This window comes from Drosophila mojavensis, unplaced genomic scaffold, assembly GCF_018153725.1.
Source record: "Drosophila mojavensis isolate 15081-1352.22 unplaced genomic scaffold, ASM1815372v1 contig_16, whole genome shotgun sequence".
Lineage (NCBI taxonomy): Eukaryota > Metazoa > Arthropoda > Insecta > Diptera > Drosophilidae > Drosophila > Drosophila mojavensis.
In genome coordinates this window covers 9,381,694-9,399,603 of record NW_025318693.1, presented here as the reverse complement: position 1 = coordinate 9,399,603, position 17,910 = coordinate 9,381,694, and the positions used below count along the sequence as shown (strand labels likewise).

At 38.8% G+C, this 17,910-nt stretch overlaps 1 protein-coding gene across 4 annotated transcripts in view; it reads left to right on the top strand.

Annotated features, from left to right (window-relative positions):
- The window catches only part of LOC6572883 (patj homolog), a 37,533-nt gene extending 20,019 nt beyond the window's left edge, over positions 1-17,514 (top strand). For all 4 annotated transcript variants that reach the window (XM_032733566.2, XM_032733565.2, XM_001998952.4 and 1 more), the window contains one exon: positions 15,659-17,514. The gene's annotated coding sequence lies outside the window, so the exon portion shown is untranslated. The remainder of the gene's footprint in view (positions 1-15,658) is intronic.
- The last annotated feature ends 396 nt before the right edge of the window (positions 17,515-17,910 follow it).

The window sequence follows — 17,910 nt, the reverse complement described above, 5'->3', positions numbered from 1 at the left end:
TCACTGTTATTTTAGGCGTTTTCTTGACAGTATTCTCCAAAACTCGCTGCAATAAATGTTTATAAATATTTATATCAGTTGCTATTTTTCGCCCAATGCCTGCATCAATAATTCAGCTGACGCCGGCACGAAACGGAATTTAAATTGAAATTGAAATTGATTTTTGTATATTTAGTGCAGTTGAAAGACTTTGAAGGTGTCCAGCACACACACACACACACACACTCACATATACACAGGCACACGCACACATGGTCATCAAATATGCATACGCACGCAGTGAACTCAATGGCCCTTAATTTTAAGTGTTCAGGATTAAGAAAATCCGGACAGAGGGAACTATTAGCAACAAATGGATCCATTCGATTTCGGCAGCTACCGCAGCCAGTTAATTGCTGATCAAATCCTTGGCCATTTTTGCAGGCAGTTTTTGTTTGCATTGGCAAAATGTTTTCAGCCACCGTAATAGCCAGATAGCTTGTGCACACACACGCACACGCACACATATACGCATCGAGTGCACATTGTGCATGCACAGATTACCGCACAAATGCAGCTGCTTCCCCTTGGGCACTCTTCGTGCTCGGTTTTTGGGCTGTTTTCGCTAGAGCAGCAAAACTGATGGAGCAGCAGCAGCTGCCGCCGCCGTCGGCTAAGAGCAACTTGTAAAGTGCAATGGGATTTGAATCTATGAGGCAAGCTAAAAGAAAAAAAAAACAGAAAACTGCTAAGAGCATTGCGACTGACACATACTCTGTAAACGTTTATGAAAGTAATCTTTTTTAAATGAACTATCATAAGTTGGTTTAGTTTGATTATTTATTTTTTATTATTTATTAATAATATTGTATTCGAGTGCTAAGCTTTCTATTTTCCTCTTAGGTATTGAGAAATTTTAAATTTAGTTCTAGCTTGCTCTCAGAGGAACTGAAAACTCTTGCTGCTAAGCAGCATAAAACTGAGTTGAGAGCAAGCCTGACTCTTAACCCAATTTGAATCCATATAGAAAACAATTGCAGAGAAGCTTTGATTAGCCAAGTAACTACTCTACCTAAAGGATGTCGCATAGGAGCCATAGGGAAACCCAAAATGTTATCTTACATTAATTCACATCTGACTCTGACCTTAGTCAGCTTTATTTTCACTTTTCTTTTCTGCTCATTCCTTCACTTTTCTTTGCAATTGATTTGACATGCCAATTTGAGTTGGCTGAGCTTGATGCGCAATCAACTTAGTTAACTCAATATATGCGTTATGCATAAGCCCTATAGGGTAACGAATAATGGATGGAATCAAGCATCTCTTTCAGTTACGCTCCGTGTTTGTGGACTTGTGCCACCCACTGTGCGACGTTTTCACATTTATTGTTCGTAATGTTATTTCATGGCAGTCAGTGTTGTTGTAGCAGTAGTAGTCGTAGCAGTTGTTGTTGTTGTTGTTGTTGTTTGCTATCAACGCGAAAAAACATGCATGTATATTGAATGAAGATGTATGTGATTGCAAATATGAGAATACTGCTACATATATATGCGTGTATGTGTATGTGCATTCAAGTGTGTGTGTGTGTGCGAATGTTAGTACTCATGTATTTATATGCATAAATTACGTATACGCCACGGCAAGTTCGATCAAAGCGGGCGCTCGCGTACAACCACTTGAGAATCGCAGCCGCAGATGTCGCCAGCTTCAGCATCCCACTCCCCTCTCTCACTCTCTCTCTCTCTCGCTCGCGCTCACTTCCTATCTATCTGGCCATCTCTCTCTGTTGCGTGCACTCTGTCATACATGTATTTATATGCAATTCTTCTTCTTCTTCATCTTTTATGTATATGCGTTGTCGTCACCGGCTTTCATATCCTTTCGAGTGTGTGCATATACTTATTTGATGTGCTGTCAGCCAGCCGTTTGCATATGTAAGTCGCTGTAATGATATTTGTTTGTTTGTTAGTTTGCGTGTGCGTTGAAAGCATTGAAATGTCGCCTCACACCACCCAAACCACCCACATCACTCGCATCACTCGCACCACTCCAGCCATCCATACAAATACACATGTACCTTGTGCACTTTTCTAATGGCTGCACAGCGCCTCCTGCTGGCCCGGCCTGGCCTGGCCTGGCCCGGCCTGCCTGCCTGGGAGACAGGCAAGACGAGCGCATTACAACTCGCTTACAATTCGTAGCACGATTCAATTACCACGTGACTGGCCATAAGGCTGCTTTGAGCTACACATTTGCATACTTTGGGCCCCACGCCCCCAGAACTCCCCCAAAGGCATTTCTCAGTGCCCGATGCACTTTAGCCATAGGCCATAGACAAAAAACGTTTTTAAGTGCACATTCTGGCAGCAGCAGTTGCCTCGATTATTATTCCAATACGTACATACATATATAGTCTATAGAGTGCATTAAGCCTTTGTTTATTAATGCATTTTTAGTTGGAAAACTAATTTTACTACAAGTCACGTCGCTCTAGATTTTGCTTTTAATGCGCCTAAGCTAAATATGTCGGATAATTGAGCTCAATCGATACTGAAATAGAACTTGTATATTATATTATATTATGTTTAAAAAGTTTTCAGCTATCTCATTCGAAATGAAAGAATACTAAAAACTTAAAGAACTCATATAAAAATTGAAAAAATACTAGAGACTCTACTAGCTCAGATACTATAACTATTAGAGCATTCATTTTATATAGTTATAATAAAAATTGTTGACCAAAATTCATATAAAAATAAAAGCAATAATTACATAGCTCAGATCCTTAATAAGGTATCTATTATAATTGTCTTATCTTTTATTTTTTTGAACATATCATATAGTATATTATTGATATATCAGCTAAGTGCTTTATCGATTGATAGCTACAAAACATATTCGATTATTTAATTACTTTATTATCTGTGATAAAGAGTTTGATGAAACTTATCGATAATAAATCGCTTAATCTAGCGATTAATTATTTATTACAATTAAATATTATCACAATGCAAATATCGACTATCCTAGATGGTCATTAATTGTGTATCGATAATTAAACAGAATTTTCTTGTTTTATAGATGAGACACAAATCGTCTAACAAATCCAATTACCCATAATTGAATAATAGTCGATGATACTTATGTATTTATCGATGGCTTCAATACAATTACAACTTAACCAATTAAAATTATTCTGCTAGTTCATTGCCCATCAAAAATTCTACAGCTCTAGTCTACAGGTTCAATATATAAGGTAGGTATGAGGCAGGCTTCTACTTATTGTGCAACAAAAAAATGATATCAATTTGATTACAAATTTGTTAGAGAGCTAACTGTCGCCTATGCCACTTGAGGGGCACAAGGGGCACAAAGCCAGCTCCCATTTGTGCTGTGCAAATGCAGAGCTACCCCAGCCTCGACCTCAAGATACACATAACTAGGCGGTGTATGTAAGCCGTGTATATGTGAATGCACATCTGATATGTTCGGCTTGATTGATGATGATATTGGGCCTACGGTTAGGTGAGACTGAGGCTGTCGCACAGGGAGCCACAACTCGTACATTATCAGCCAGCCGAGCCGGGCCACGAGCCGGGCCACCATACCGGAGTAGGTAGCTCTGGCTTCTGTATGCGGAAATGGTTTCGGTTGCGCCTCGCTTGCCGTGCACATTATCCTGCCTCTTGTGCCTGTCATCCTTAAAACCAGACAAATTCTATTATTTGTTGCCACTCAGTGTCTGTATGGGTGTAAGTAAGTGTGTGTGTGTGTGAGAGTGTGAGAGTGTGAGCGTGTGTATTTGTAGAATACAAAGCGCCACATGCAAACAGACACTCAGCCAATATGATACGCTTCATATAGCACACTAAATCAGCGCCAAGGCTAGGAGAATATGTTTTCAGTGTGTGTGTGATATATGTGTGGTGTGTGTGTCTGTGATGTGTTGGGTGTGCTAAGAACTTTTTTCGGTTTGTTTGCTTGTTTTGCGTTTTAAAGGATTTCCATTGCATGATTTGCCAAAACAAGTAACAATTGCCATTAACCACACAGCCACAATGACACTGTCAACAATCCGTGATGATGCTTTGTTCAGTTGGCTTTTTATTATACCCTCTGGCCATAAACCAGCCAAAAGCGGGTATCATAAAACACGGTGTAATGAGAAACCAGCTGGGATGAAAAAGAACAAGCCTTTTACGACTACTACTATTCTCACTACTACTATTACGACTTGTTTTACTACTACTAGTACTCCAATTTCCACTTAAACTGCTACTTCTACTTCTACTTCTACTTCTACTTCTACTTCTACTTCTACTTCTACTTCTACTTCTACTTCTACTTCTACTTCTACTTCTACTTCTACTTCTACTTCTGCTTCTACTTCTCACTCTACTTCTACTCTACTTCTACTCTACTTCTACTTTCACTTCACCCCCACTTCTACTTCTACTTCTACTTCTACTTCTACTTCTACTTCTACTTCTACTTCTACTTCTACTTCTACTTCTACTTCTACTTCTACTTCTACTTCTACTTCTACTTCTACTTCTACTTCTACTTCTACTTCTACTTCTACGGCAGTAGACTCTTATACAATCTCTACAAGGTAACACCTGATCATGCATACCCTATATATATTGCTCTGTTCTTTTTTTCAATCTACAAATTGGAATTGATTTTACGCAAATTAAATTCATGTGAGCCGCGTTAAATTGCCTTGCTGTCATTGTCAATTGTTGTTGCTGCCGCTTGTATTTTTTTCACTCTCTCTCTTTCTTTCTCTCTCGCTCTCACTTATTGTATGTTTGCACGCCTCGTTGAGCATTTAATGCTACACTCAAATCATCTAACTAAGCCTTTTAGCAGAAAGCCAAACTCGTGCCGTCGGGCCGTCCACAGCCTTGGCAAGAGCTCTGTTTGCACTTAATTTTCATATTTAAGTTCATTTATTATGCGGATTTCATTAATTATAAAGTTAACTTAAAGCGAAAGTCAAATTCAATATTTCAATTTATTGTTGACATTCGCCTGCGGCCAGCGAGACGAGGCGGGACGAGGCGGGGCGAGGCGGGGCGAGGCAGCGCGAGGTCATGTTAAAGTCAGCAGCTAACACGTATGCGGGTCAAAGTTGACTTTTACGACAATTAGCCGCATGTGGCTGCTGGCTCGTGGCAGATGCCAGGTCGCAGGCAGGTGGCAGATGCCAGGTAGCAATTAAATGACACTTGACAATTTCAGTGCTCTGGGCCACAGCCAATCAAAAATTAACACTCAGCCGCTTTGACTGATCAGCAAATGCCTACGTAGTATATCCACAAAAAGAGAAAAAATAAATAAAAACAAATAAAAATGCATCAGGCTTACGGACATAAACCAGTCAGACGCTCAGTTGAAGATATAAAGAATGGGCCAGCGGTCCTGTTTTTCCCTGTTGGTGATTGCGACAACAGCAGCTGCTGCATTGGCTCTAAAGTACACACACACACACACAGCCAGACACACATACACAAAGGCGAATGGCAAACGAACTGCCAAAATGTTCAAAAAATGTAGCATACTTTTCAGCGTCAGCCAAGGCGAAAACATTAAAACAATTTTGTCGCCCCGCCGCTGCTTAAATTATGCAACATGCTTTTAAGAGCTTTAAAGCGAGGCATCAGCAAAATTGGGAGAGGGGAAAAACGACACAGATTGCCCAACAATAAAAAAAAAAGATTGGACCGAGAGCCCTAGCGAGAGAGAGAGAGAGAGAGAAGCATTCGAGAAGGCAAAACTTTGGCTCCATAAATTCAGTCGTGTAATTCTTATTTTTTTTTATTTGCTGGCAAGCCTTTCGGCATGGCGGACACCAGCTACATCAACACACCATTTATGAACACACACACACACTTATACACATTTTGTATTTAGGTGTGTTGGTTTGGCTGTCAATTTTAATGGCTGGCCATGAAATTGAAATGCAAGCTATGAAAAATGCAAGCATTTCAACATGATGGACACTGTGGAGCGGCTTTAATTTATGGCCAAGGCAATGCCACAATGAATGCTTTGACAAGAGCGACACGAAAACAACAACAACGACAACAATTGCAGCGCTCAAGGCTAAAGGCACAGAGCCGTCGCGCCGCTTGATTCGAAAGGTATTTTAGAAAATCGAAACCTTTGAAATGTATTTTTGGGATTTGAGCATTTCAAATTGTAATCAAAATGTCATTAAGTAACCTTTCGTACGTACAGCCATGCGGCTGCACGGCCGTAGCATCTGGCATTTCTTGTTGTCTGCCTGCCTTTAATTATTAAACTCTTACAGCTCGCTCACTCTTACTCTCTTATTCTCTTACTCTGCTATCGCTCCGCTTTGTCCGTTCTCGTTATTGGTATTGGCTCATCAGTTTGTGTGGCTGTAGGACTGTTTGCCTTTGGTATTGACATACTACATTCATTGTACAAAGTGAGTGACAAGTCACCCGAGTCACCCCCCACCCCCGTCTCTGGGTGGGAGTTAAGAGTACTAATTGCAATTTAATGATTTCCCAACACACGCAGTCGATAAAGCTGCTGAACAAATAGCTGCTTAGCTATCGCTCTCTCTCTCTCTCTCACACACTTCCTATAGCTTTGTTCTGTTAGCTGATTGATTGGCGATTGGCGGACTGAAGTTTGTGGTATACAGCACAGACAGCTATAATTATTTTTCCGTCCTTTATTATTTGCTTGTAATTGTGGAAAATTTTTGTGAAAATACTGTAAAAGGGGCGGACTTTAACTGAAATTATTTCCATAGCAAATTCCACAAATGTGAGATAGAAAAATTCCAAATTTCCCAACTATTAAATTCATATTCCATTCAAACAATCAATCGAAGCGAATTCTGCTAGCAGCTGCGAAAATTTTTGCCCTCGGCGAAAATAATGCAAAATTCAGCAAAAGAAAAACAATAAATTTTTACAACAATATTAATAAAACGCTAACGCTATCGGAAAAGTGAAATAAAAAAAATCAATAATAATAAATGTAAAAATAAATTTGCATACAATTTGCGCAAATTGAAAGTTTTTAGTTGGGCTATAAAAGCAATAAAATCAATATAAATTTATATGTACAAACTAAATATACATATACATGTAATATACATACATATATACAGTTAAGCAGATGGCTGAAACTTTTCGAGTGGATGATGTACATGAAATAAATTTGTTGTGCAACAAATGATATTTGCATAAATTCCAGGTAATACACAAAATTGATTGCGCCAACAATTATTTGAAGATTGTGCAATCAATTTCGGTGCGCACGGGTCGTATACATAATAAGCACATTGCTTATACGCCAAGTTGTGCGGAATGAATCGGCTTTGGCTCTGGCAGCCCAGTGGCAGCTCAGTGGCAGCCCAGTGGCAGCATTAGCCGGCTTTCTGATGGCTTAACTCAATTTGAACGCTTTGATAAGCTGAAATTTGTTTACGAAATCAGCATAAAAAGGATGCAAATGAAATGTATCTATATCAATGCCTGCCATTCGTTTTGATAAACTCCATAAAAGTATCCAAGGACAGTAACGAGTATTTTAAGGCCATTAAAGACAGGCCGGCCGACTGCTCGACTGCCCGCCTGTCAGCCAAATGGGCCAAACTGAATCCTTTTTCAACAAACTGCCCGGGGGACCAGGCGCAGATTGAAACGCAAACATGAGCGAAGGCGGCGCCAAACATCTAACAAACGACATTTCCAGATAAGACCCAAGTATTTCTTAGCCTCACTCACTTCTCGCTTCTCTCTTTCCTCTCTCTGGCTATCTGTTTTTCTTTTCGGCATACTTTTTTTTGCGTTCTTCCTGCCATTGGCCTTTTAATAAAAGTTGCGGCTGCAATAAAAACGCACCAATGTGGGCACAATGCCCTTGCCCATGTCCTGCGTCCTGTGGCTCGACTGCTGCTGCCTGCTGGAAATCGGAAATCTGTTGCTATGCCTGGACGTCGTCTCTGGCGTTTCTTATCTGTAGGCGCACAAGCTGTGGCCAGGCGTTCGTGCTCGTCCTTTTTTGTTTTTTTTTCGGCGACTTCGACTTTTGGCTGCGTTTTGCAAATGGAATTATTTCATTTTTATGAGAAATTCGCACAGCGCGTGTCGTAAGACAATAAAATCGAACGAGTGGGCCGTCTACATGTCACTTGCTTGCGCTATGCCTCCTGCTATGCCAGCTAGCTGCCAATACACACATCCTTCATCCTTGTTAGGCACGGGACATACGTGCAAATAAATCATTTTATTGCAATACAATTTTCCGACACCCACAATCCACTGTCATGACAATGGCCAAACGGATTCCTGCCATACGCTCGCTGATGCCTGTCACTCAATTCTCTACGAGTGTGTGTCCAGGTGTGCAGGTGTGCGAGTGTGCTAAAGCATTTTATGCGACCATTGGGATAGCATGCTGGAACGACAGCTCCACACTGATGTAATATTAATAAGAGTGACTCTGCCAATATGATTGCGCGCCCGGATGCTGTGCAGCAAACCCGGCAAAGTCTTTCGTCATGCATCGTGCTCCAAGCCAGCCAATGCTCACTGGAGGTGGTAGAAGGTAAGGGTATATAAGGAATAGGTATACCTATGTTACAGGCTGGGTATCGCTCGCTTAGCCTGCATCTTGTTCAAACATTGATAACTCTTTTAACTTATTATCCAAGGATCATTAGTTGAGCTTAGAAAAAAATATCGATAGATTTTTTTAATGCTGATAATTTTGATATCCACAAATACTGGCTTTTGTTATTGTATAAGTTGTTATTCATTACCATAGCTCAAGTAAATAAAATATTATAGCTATGTATATTAAGATATTCCTTTATTATCCTGTAGATATTTGGTTAACTTTTCCGATAATTGAACAGCTTGATCGATAACTGTTTATTTTCGCAATATCACTTACTAATACAATATACTAATATATATACAGTATATACACATTTATATGTATGTAAAGGGATGTACTTCTTATATAGATAGATTTATTTATAGGTAAATCCGCTCACTTTACCGATAGCAATGCGTTGTATATATGTACGAAGTATACGTTTGGAAAAAACAAAAGCTTGATGTTGCATAATTGAGCAATTTGTAATATCGTTTAGTTTTAGCACAGATTTCGATAGTTTTTCACAAAAGCTCTTCAGCAGCCCAGAGGAGAAAAAGTTTCAAATATTCATTGTTCAACTATAGCACGGCTGCAGTAAACAGGGTATTCCCGCATCACACACACTCTGCTGGCCAGCCACAGCTTCATTTTTTTTTGTATCGTCCAGCTCAATCTCAGCTAGCTCAGCCCGTCCGCTGTTTGGTCTACATCGACTGTTCGATTCGATTGGTATTTGCTGCCGGCGCCGGAAACAACGAGCAGCACTCAGCGGCAACTGGCAGGAGTCGGCGGCAGCGGGCAACGGATGTGCGGCTTTGATGTATTCGTTATTGGGAACGCGGGTTAAAGCTTTAGCTGAAAAGTCAGCCTTGGGTCCTGGTCACGGGTCCGGGCTCGAACTCGGATCCGGGCGAACCTTAAGTCAGATTCGCGGAACGCACGCTCCAATTAATACTTTTATGGAGCACGCGTTGCCTGCTCGGAAATTTAATTTAATTATTAATTAAGAGTGGTTTGCACTGCGGCCAGTCGGGCAGTCGGGCAGCTATTATGCTTATTAAACCAAGCGCACATCCAATTAACTTTCACACACACACACACACAGACAGTCGCATACTTTTACATACTTATCTGAAGTTAATTTCGGGCCCATGCTGCGCTATTTGACTTGGCCTACTCAGGTTGCCATTATTTGCACAGAGGGCAGCTTAATTGCGTTTGAATTGCAAACAAAGCAGCTGAAACAACAACGCAGCCACAGCAAACGCAGAAGCATCGCGGTGGCCAGGTGAGGCAGGTGGGGCAGGTGTGCGGTGGATTGGGGTGAGGTGTGGGTCGCTGGCCCAAGATCAAAGTCAACGTGTCGTGTTCTGTCGCCTTGCAGCCAAAAGTTTTGTGGCCCCATTTCCTTAACGGTTGCACTGCACGAAACTTTGTCCTTTTACCTGCCGCTGCTGCTGCTGCTGTTGCTGCTGCCAGCACCTGGCTAGTTTTCCCCTCAACTAAAACTAAGCAACCCGTTCCCCAGCCACCCATTCTCTCTACTCTTTGGGGCTCTTTCACTTCCGCACCTTAAAATATTCATAATGAAAGTTATTGTTTGCCACTTTGCGAGCACGTATGCAGCTGTGTGTGTGTGTGTGTGTGATTGGGCTGCTGCCACGCCCACCTACACACAGCATGCTGAAAGTGTGCACATTGTGCTCAGTGGACGATTTTGATTGTTTTGCGGCCAGGCCACGTTGTCAAGTTCTCTAGCGCTGGGCCGCCGTGTTTGCTCAATTCGAAAGTTCGAACTTCGATTGCAGCTCAAAAGGCCAAACGAAATTTAATTGAAACAATATCCGAAAGAAAAGGAAACTGAATTCAATTGTATAGTTCGCTAACTCAACTATATAGTAGTGGCTGGTCTCAACTGAGAAGTTCCACAAAGAGGATTTAGCAGAGAAAACAAATCGAAACGAATTGAATCTGAGAATAAATGTTTTTTATTTGTATACGTAAGTCTGATATATTTGTATTTCCAGTATTAGGTATATTTATGTGTTTAAGGGGAAAGTAAATACAAAGAATTATGCAGTTATCTATCAATTTATAAATATAAAAATGCATTTTCCGGTATGTTAGTTGAAGTGGTAGACAGTTGCAATATGGAATATACGCTCCAGTTGACAAGGCAAGATCAGAAAGATATGGCAGATGGCCACAGGGGGCGTGGCTAACCGCAAAAGCTAAAAGCTCCTACAATTTTAGATCTAGAAGTTTAAAAATTGGACACAATAACAACAACAACAAAATCTTATAATCCTTTCGGCTCCTGAAAAAATAAATATACTTCGAGTGCTGTAGATTGTATTAAAACTTTTAGATAAATCTTTAATTTACATTATTGTTAAATTATTGCCCAATGAACTGGATTTAACATAAATCTCAATAAAAAGATAAGAAATCATGCATAAATATAATGTAAATTTTCAATATTTAAACACATTCATATGTGTATAATAAAATTCATTCGACTGAAAATGAAAATAAATTTTCCAAAACATCCGGCAGTCTACTTGGTCTACTCGGCGCACCTGCTAAGGGTATGTCAAATTGACTTGTTCGCAGCATATTTTACTTTGGCCGTCTTTTTCTTTGTTTTTTTTTCACAAATTACCTGGGCGAACACCTCAAGAAGCCGTCGCCCTTTGCCGCCTTTTGCGTGGCTTTACGGCCCGTTTATGGTTCACTGGTATATGGCATAAAGCCGGTGCTATTAAATATAATTGCCAACAATTTTTACAATCTACTTAGGAAATCATTTTTAATGTGCTTTCAAAAGCTAGCCCAGCCCTCGGCCCTGCGGCACTCCCCACCCCCCCTTGACTGGCTGACATGCTAATTGAGGACTGTGTGAAAAGAGCAGAGAAAAACGTAAAGAACAAAAACTGTGTCCCAAGCACAATACAATAGAGCTTAGAAATTTAAATTAACATTTTGAGTGAATCTAATAAAAGGAAAACGGAAAAGAGTCTACAATAAAAAAATACATAAAAAAGCGAAAAAGAAAAAGTGCCCAGCAAAGCAAGACAGTTAAATTGTTTTTGACCAGGACACGGACGATGAAATGCGCTGGCTGCCACAATTGCCGCAGCCAGGTGGCAGCAGGTGAGACTGGGCGCTAGATTTTTTATGCATACCCAACATTGTTGCGGCCTGGCTCTGGTTTACAGTTGCCTCGACATTTCTCTCGCTGCTGCTGTCTTTGTTTATGCGGTCAAATTTAAAATGCCAACAGCAGCAGCAGCAGCAGCAGCAGCAACTGTATGTATATAGAGAAGTGTGTATGTGTGTGTATGTATATATGTATTTACATATTTTAATGCGCTCGTGGGCAGCATTCGATGCCTTTATTTTGTATTCCGGACCTGGTCAAAGGGCTGCGACTGCGACTGACTTGAGGCTGTCCCAAAAAGAAAGCCAAACAGCAAAAGCAACAGCAACAGCAACAGCAACAGCTACAACAAAAGCAGCACATAAACCAAGGCAGGCAAAAGGCACATCCACACTCTCTCACACACATACACACACACAGTGGAGCTGCGAGCACATGCATACATACATAAATTTTCACACTCGCTCGACGAGGGGCCCGCAAAAGTTGAGGGACAAATGCAAATACACAAACAATGGCAGCGAGGGGCTACTAAGCCAAACTAAGAAGGTTTCGGTAAACAAACAGACACACATATACACACACACACACACACATACACGTGTACACATAGACAACATCAGCAGCAGCAGCAGCAGCAGCAGCAGCGCAGGCGTTGTTATTGTTGTTGCCACCAGTTGGGCACATTCATAGTTAAAATTTGGAGAGACAGCGTCGAGAGATTTGGCAAACAGCCGTGGCGAACCCAAACCACCCTAAGCCAGCCCAAGCCTAACCCAATCTTTCTCTCTCTCTCTCTCTCTCTCTATGTGTGTTTCTCCATTTCGCCGCTCCTTGCTCTGCCCTCTCTCTTGCTCGGTCGCGTTAATCATGGTTCCTACAATCGCCAAACAAGCAAAACAACTGTGCAACAACAACAGCAACAATGCAGAGTAAGCACGTGCCAAAATGGACATCACACACACACACACACCCACATACTCTATCTGAAATTGTGTATATACCATGCGCCGTTGTTCGCATTTGTTTGGCTGTCAGTATTTAACATTAACTCGCACAGATTCATCTCCCCCTAGTCGCATTGGCAACTGTTGAGTATATATTCTAGAGCCAGTTGCTCGCAGTGCTGCTGCGAACCTCAAATATTTAACTGTAATTTCATTTAATTCAAATCAAGTTTTATTTACAAAACTTTGCGCCACAACTACAACTTTCTGCATTTGTGCTCAACTGGACATTTCGCAGTTTATTTGTTTTTCGAAATTACATTTTCGTTGGAACGAAGCAGAGCAGCAAAGGCATCGCTCAATGAAACAAGGCCTTATCTTGGGAGTTACTGGGCTACTTTTTGATATTTACAAAAACAGACTTAAATGCTTAAAGCAAAGTCTGCAGCAGCGTTTCAAGTAATTTGTGCCTTAAATCTATATTTGATAAGGCTTTATGCTTCGTTTTAAGCAAATATAAACAAGTAAGAAGGCTCCAGTCGAGACTGCTCGACTAGGAGATACCCTGAACCCTCCAAGCTGATATTCTAATCATTCTGCATTTCTTCTATGCACACATACATACACATGCACTTATAAGCACGCGCTCTGCTAACTGCGCAGTAAGTAGCGGCTGCGCTTGGGCTGCGCTGCAATGTGGGCAATATTATGACAATTTATTTGTTTAATAATTTCTTTTGTAGACATAAGATCCTAATGAAATTTGTAGAGTGTAATCATATGATGAATATGTGTGTACATTCCAAAGCACAAGTCTCTAGTATTTGAAATGCGTTTTTTCCGAATTGGGGGCGAAGGGGGCGTGGTATCCAAAATCTGTAAATGACAAAATCTATGTATCCAATTACTTTATATACAACGCAAATTTGAAGTCTCCAGGTCTAAAAGTGTTCAAACTAGGCTGAAAAAACCAAGTCGATTTTTCGATTATTCTCGATAAAAAAGTTATCGGATGAGTTATCGAAAAAATAAAGCAAACTCGTACTGCCTATGGTATACACGAGTATGCATGCCAAATTTCAGCTCTCTAGCTCTTATATCTTCTGAGATCCTTTTGTTCATACGGACAGACGGACAGGGCTATATCGACTCAGCTCGTCGTCCTGATCAAGAATATATATACTTTATGGGGTCTGCGATGATTCCTTCTGCCTGTTACATACTTTTCACAAAACCATTATACCCTGATTTCCCATTTTCAATGGGTTCAGGGTATAAAAATATGCTGAAATTTAAGATTTGTATGTGCTTTCTGTATATAGTAGAATATCGTAAAAATCATCGCACATTGTCACGAGTTTGTCCTTGTTTCGAAATGCATTTCGAGCTCGCTTAAAAAATACCAAAAAAAGTGTATTAAAAGTGAAATTATGATTTGCATGCTTGTGCTAAAAAATGCCAAATATTCGATTACAACTCCTCTCATATTGTGTTGTAAAAAATGTAAAAATGCACTATAAATAGTAGTCTAGTATCTACTTTGATTAACATTCAAAGTTTTTCCTTTTCTCTTTCCATTTTCCATATATACATACATACATTCCATATATCTCTATTTCATCAGCCAATACATTTTTGCATATAGATGGAACTGTCAATTGATTTATCTTGTTTATTTTTTGTAGATTTTAAATATTCAAGAGAAATATTTAATACACAATGGCTGCAGTTTTGCTATAGAGCTCTCTGTGTTATGCATATCCTGATGATAGCTTACAAAATGATGAACTCTGCACAGCAATTTGTCCGAGCCGAGAGCAAAACATCAGAGTTTATGTATGGAGGAGCATGTAGTATATTAAAATCGATTGATTTTTTGATGGTTATTACCAGCAAGGATAGGGCCCTATATACAGGCACAATGTGAATAAATGGCCACTCGTTAAGGTAATAAGAAATAACTGTATGGCACACATTATGCCTACATAATGAAAGGGCATAACGGCAATGAAGTGGACGGAGAGAAAGGGAAGGAGTAGGGAGGCAGAGATATGGGCTCTGGTCAGAGAGGCTGCAACATAAAGTTAATAGTCAAAAAAATAATATAAAATATCTACAGGCATTTCTTTGAACTTATGATTATATGAGCTAATTACCAGCTCAAGCAGCCCAATTAATAATGTAATCAAATTTTATGTTAGGAGACGACTTAAGTCCTGACTTAACAGTATTTGTTGTTGTGATATATTTGTGTGTGTATATATGTACATATATATGCGTATGTAGCTGTGTGTAAATTTATTGAAGTTTATAGTGAAGGCATTTACATGTTTTCTACTGCATATTTTCCTATGTAAATGCATTTGCATTATTGACGATACCCACTCTCCTAGTAAAATGGGTATATTAGTTTTATAAAACGTAATGAACTTAATGAATTTGATGAATATATTCATATTTATAAAAATATATTCTTAAAGAATATTTCTGACCATTTTTCCCCTATTTTTCTTCATATTAAGCGAGTATTTTTCAGTCAGCTATACCCTACCGCAGCATTGTTCATACTTGTTTACATTGAGGTTTTTATTTGGCATTTAATTCAATAAGCAAGAACCACCACTAATTGCATATATAAATAAAGCATTTATGCAATCTATGCAATTTACCAACTTTTTCCATGAATGTTTTAATATGTACAAAAAATGTTTATTTATCAAAATGAAAAAGAGAAGATGAAAGTAAATCCAACCAGACAATCTGCAGCGCAATGTTTGACAGTCACTCGTTCGTGCTGTTGAATGATTTATAAGTGCACACACAATTGGAAAGCCGCTAATCGAATTTTCATATCTATATAGCTACATCTATATATATTTCCACATATATGCATTAATCTCTATCTCCTTCTATATATTTGCAGATTATATTTTTACCCTCATATTGGCCAGTTAAATGTGATGCAGCCAAAGCCCAAATAAAACCCCGAAAAAACCCCAAAACCAGCTGCAGTATAAATCAGCGGAACTGAGCATGCGACAATTTGTACATAGATGACCCATGACCCATGGCATATATTGTGCGAATACATATGAATAGTATCTAGTTATATACAAACAAACACAGAGAGAGACCCACATAACGTAGCTATAACTAATTGGTTCGACGGCGCTGACGTGTTATTGATCCACAGCCAACGTGGTATAAATAAATAACTAGACAGTTCTGCATGTGAAATTTTTAGATTTCAGCAACGAGAACAGCACCAGCAACAAAATTGGGAATAAAATATTTATCACAAATTGTAATAATCCATCAATTTATAATAACAAACTTTTGTCGGTTGTCGAAGGACACAAAACACCCAAAACATCTAGTCATCTAGTCAAAGAAAATAAATAAATTAAATATCATAAAAGGAGTAAAAAATAACAAAAATATATATATTGCAGAACAATTTTCAAAAGTAGGTTCCGATTTGTACCAATTGTAAATAGTTAAGAACTCGTTTTTTTATTATACTCAAATTTCTTAATTTGATACCTAGTTGAGTGTAGTTTAGTTTAAGGGGGTCTAGGATTCATTGCCTTCGAGGGAAAGCCCGTAGAATCTAAGTAGCAATCATAAAAAAAAATAAAAATAAAAATAAATAAATAAAATTGTAAATCGATTGGATGTATCCAATCGATATTAGTAAAAATTCTATGCTTATGGTAAATGATATAACAAATATATATATATATATATACAATGGACGACCAAACAAAAGTTTAACTTTAAATTTAGCAACTCCAAAGATCAACTAAATTGAAGCCAACTGAAAGGATATGAATTGAGGCACAACTCTGAGATAGTTAAGATATTTTGAGTCTAGAATTCATAGAGCTCAATCTGTAGTCAAGATTTCGAAATGCCTAAGCTTTAGCTCCTCCAAATATATAAAAAGAAATAAAGTTTATGAATTAAATATAAAAGGAAGGAAGATAAAATTAAGAGAAGGCTTGTTAGTGATATTAATTTTAAAAGAAACTTTGAACTAAAACCAATTAATGGATCTTTAGCAATGTGTTTAATGCAATATTTTAATTTGCTGACAAATACTTGAAGAAGATAAAGAAAACATTAATAGTTATACAAGGGCTGGCTACACAAACAACTTGAGAAGCAAACTGGAATATTTACTTTAATACGCCCTAGGTAGCTCTATAAGTATTAGACTCTTATGTAAATTCGGCAGTTAACGTTTTTCTGTTAGTTAACGTTTAGCTAATTATGTTAAGCTTGAAACTGTTTGTAAATAGTAGTGGAAGGAAGAGAGAGACACTCAGCATTTGAAATAGAGATTAAATCACTTAAGAACTTCTCGTATATCAACTAAACTAAAATTTAAACAACATTATACACAGGCAGCACATTAACAATAAGAAACACTAAGCAACGCATATGTAAACAAGTTCCAAGCAAGTCTTACAAATATTCACACTCACACATACACACTCAGACACACTCACATACACACACATGCACATTAATGCAGTATATTCGAATGAAAAAAAAAAAGAAAACAACAATTTAGCAATTATCATTAAATATTTACGAACTGTCTGAGCAAAAGCAAACTAACTAAAGCGAATGACTAAGTTAAAGTGAAAGCAAAACTAAACGAAAACACAGCGCATAAGCAATAGGCGCCATCAGCTATAGCTATACGAGTAATGTAAAACGAAACAAAAACAAAACAAAAGCCGTTAAATAAACGAAATACAAAAATACAAACAATAAAATACAAACGAATTATTTTCAATTTCATTTTGCACTGCAATCATCAATATGCGGGAGATGGAGCTGGAACTGGTTCGTATGCGCCTGGGACTCATTGGCCGTACAACATACGCTCAATTGAATAGCCGGAAATGAAATGCGAAAGACTGCAACAGCGGCTGATTGAATGCTCTGTCATTATAGGGGTCAGTAAGTAAATACATACAGATACACACATACATATGTATATATAAATGAATATATACATGTAGGGACTTGTATAGATTTAATTCAATTTGGAGTAACAAAGGGTGGTACATGGGGAAAACTGTGCTGTGAGAATCAATGTTAATATAAGAAATTCATGACATAAATGTGTGTTAAGTTAGCTGCGCCTTCAGCTCACTTGGTACT